General features: G+C 36.9%; 2 protein-coding genes across 5 annotated transcripts in view; one reads left to right on the forward strand and one right to left on the reverse strand.

Annotated features, from left to right (window-relative positions):
* rbpjl (recombination signal binding protein for immunoglobulin kappa J region-like) overlaps nucleotides 1-2,686 on the reverse strand; it is a 28,373-nt gene extending 25,687 nt beyond the window's left edge. For 2 of the 3 annotated variants that reach the window (XM_014016071.1, XM_014016069.1), the window contains exon 1: nucleotides 2,333-2,637. The gene's annotated coding sequence lies outside the window, so the exon portion shown is untranslated. Of the gene's footprint in view, nucleotides 1-2,332; nucleotides 2,638-2,660 lie in introns of those variants that run through there. The other variant, XM_014016070.1, reaches the window with a different exon arrangement.
* Nucleotides 1-3,275, forward strand: part of matn4 (matrilin 4) — a 33,645-nt gene that overhangs the window by 12,023 nt on the left and 18,347 nt on the right. The gene's annotated exons all lie outside the window — the stretch shown is intronic.

The raw sequence follows: 3,275 nt of genomic DNA on the forward strand, positions 1-3,275 counted from the left end.
TCTTTCTTTCTTTCTTTCTTTCTTTCTTTCTTTCTTTCTTTCTTTCTTTCTAACACAGCAGAAGCATAATATCGACATGTAGCCTATCATACATTGAGCTCAAGGCGGAAACTTAATTTCGTTAGGCAAAGCCCTGTCGGCAGAACCGTTTGAGCCTCAAGGGTCGTGTTAATTACGGCACTGGGTTGATCAGATCACTGATACCGGTGTCTGATTATATGTTATAATGGCCTGCCATATCGCTGTCAGCGCCCTGAGCACGCACGCGTCGCGGTCAGAAGTGATGGAAGGCGGAAAGCAGAACGAGTGCGGGGCGCAGAAAGTTGCAGCTCAAAAGAGGAACGCTCTGGAAACACGCGCAGCTAAACGCGCAAAACTCGTCAACATTTTCACTTTAACGAGTTCGTGGTTTGACGACGATGAAAGCTGAGGCAGCATGTTGACCTTTGTCTGCAAACCACCGTTCAAGTGTTTATGTGGCGCTGTGGCAAATGACGCGACGCCTCATGGGACACTGTGTCTTGTTGCTCAGAGTCAGAACCACAGAACCATCTTGCTCCAGAGTCCACAAGTCCAGAGTGCGCAGGTACTGAATATTATTAGAATTAATATAATGAATTATTTAAAAATGTGATTTAGTGTCAGAAGCTGTAGAAGGCAACAGATGAGCTGTTGTAACAGAGTGAACAAACAAGCAACAGTTTCAGTGTAATCACTTCTTATGCCCAAATAGTAACCCGTTATATTTTTGTAATTAAAAGTAAGACAATATAGTAAGACAGTAAAACAATATACACAAAGCCCACAGTTAAAAGGGAATAGGATGACAGTAATATGAAATAAACCTGCATATTTTGACATTAATATATTAATCGGGTCAGTTGAATGTGTTTTCCATATGTGCTAAGGATTTACAGATTGTTGGTTTTTATTGTGATACAGGTGCAGGTGAGACTAGGGATTGCTTCCAATTAACTGGCAGCATGATGGATCAGTGGATTGCACTGATGTCTCACAGCCAGACGATCATGGGTTCAATTCTTGGTGAGGACCTGGGGTCTTTTTGTCTGGAGTTTGCATCGTCTCTCCTTGTGCTTGTGTGGGTTTTCTCCAGGAACCCCCACAGACCAAAAACATGTACTTTAGGTGGACTTCAGGTCTGGGCTTCCCTTTCAAAAGAGATCTGTAATCTCACTGGGATTTGTCAGATTAAATAACAATGAAATAATGAATTAATTAATCTCATAATCAGATAATTCTATGAACACTACTCTTGGAGTAAAAACAGACACTGGCATCATTAGAACGTTATGTTGTCCTGTGAATAACAAACTTGGAGCACAGTGGAATTTTTATTTTTCTTTATTCGTAAGGTTTATATCTGCAAACACTGATTTGCTTAATATTTAACATTTCAGAAAATGACATTCAGATGTAAAGAATAGTGTTGATTTAACTCGTTTTCATGTTTGTAAAATCTAAATGAGGAAGTCCAACACTAATATTTTAAATTTACTGTTTTTATTTATTCTTTATTTTTGACTTTTAATGTTTGAATATGTGAACACTTATTTAAACCGAACATAGCCTAGATTGTGATATTGTTGAAAATACTATTGTGAAGATTGATGCTGGAGTTGTGCGCTGATGTTTAAATAAATCTACATTGTGAAGTAGGGTTGGGCAATATTGGCAAAAAAAATTAATGACGATTAATTGTGGTATTTAGCAGATAACGATTAATTTGACRATTAATCCCCTGGAGTCCCTGGACACCCTTATTTCATAGTCACATGACCAGTTTAGTGGGAAAGATTTGCTATTTGTAAAAAATTGTTCCAAATTGTGTGAAAATGACAGATTTCAGGCTGTACATCATATTTTAAATTGCCTTTATAGATAAATAAGTTACAGAACTTTATTTTTAACGTTTGTCATATTTGAAGTGAAGAGGAGCAACGAGTGGACTGACCGGAGTAATCCCCAGTCAGCCTGCCTGGTGGTATTAATCATATTAATTGTCAAATGCCAAAAAGTAATCGATTAATGTTTTTCTGACGATTAATTGCACACGATACGATTATGCCCAACCCTATTGTGAAGCGACCCCACTTGCACTTAATTAGAAATATTTTAGTAAAATACACTAAATTACAAGGTTTATAATTACATAACTTTAATATGTTTCTCACCTGCCTGACTACACTCTTATATCCCAGTCAAAAAACCCTTATTGAGTGTTATTACCAAAGAGAAAAAGCAACAAACTTCATCTTTATACTGTCAATTTGACAATAATAATGACTAATGTCTTTCACTGCAAGTTTCTTACCTTTTATCTCCAGCTGCTCTTCTGGTAAWTTTTTGTTTGGTATCACAGAGTCAGTTTTTGCTCATCCATGCGTTTAAACTGCWGCAGTAAAACACCATCCTTAGTGAATAAAAACAATAATCATTTAAAAAAAACACAGGTAAACGCTCCTCAGTCACCTGATCAGTTAATGTTACTCCTGTAGTCAGAGAAGCACTGATGGAAAAAAAGAGCGTTTCTGTTTGATCTACATTATGGATTATCTGGTTCTAGCGTGTAAAAGTGTGTGTATGTGTGAGTGCACGTGTCTCGTACTGTATCTAGTTTGTGTGGATAAGGAGATAATCACCTGTTTCAGAGCTGCAGCGTTCTCACACACACCTCGGCCTCGTGCAAACACACTCAGACACGTGGAGGCAGCTGTTTTCTTCTGTAGWGTTTAGATTTATGAAGCTGTTCAGTTGGTCTAATGTGCAACAGTGTCAGAATGGAAGTTTTTAACTTTATCCATCAATTTTAATTCGAGAAACACACTTGAAAGACCTCAAATAAATAAAACTGACAGACTGTTGCTTCTGTCCTCACTGCCAGACAAAGCAATAAACTCATCTAGTAAATATAATGGTTTCTGCAGCAGATCAGCAGCTTATGAAGCAATAAAACCTGCTAGTTAAACTTATAATACTGATAAGATTCATCTAACACTGAAGCATTTATCTTAAAGTCAGACATGCTCTTCAGTTTCTTCAAACTGTCTAATATAAGTGGTTTTTTTGTTTCATCAAAAAAGGAAAAAAACAAAACAAAAAACAAAAACCTACCTAATAGACATATTATTTAATGATAACTTTAACCTGCTTTTCACACAAATCTCTTAAGGAACTTTGAGTTATTTGAAGCCAGAAGAGCAGTCTGTAGTCACGTTCATCTTAGACAAACAGCAGTGGACAAACTTTTAAAAGTT

The sequence above is a fragment of the Austrofundulus limnaeus genome, unplaced genomic scaffold (assembly GCF_001266775.1).
Source record: "Austrofundulus limnaeus strain Quisiro unplaced genomic scaffold, Austrofundulus_limnaeus-1.0 Scaffold137, whole genome shotgun sequence".
Lineage (NCBI taxonomy): Eukaryota > Metazoa > Chordata > Actinopteri > Cyprinodontiformes > Rivulidae > Austrofundulus > Austrofundulus limnaeus.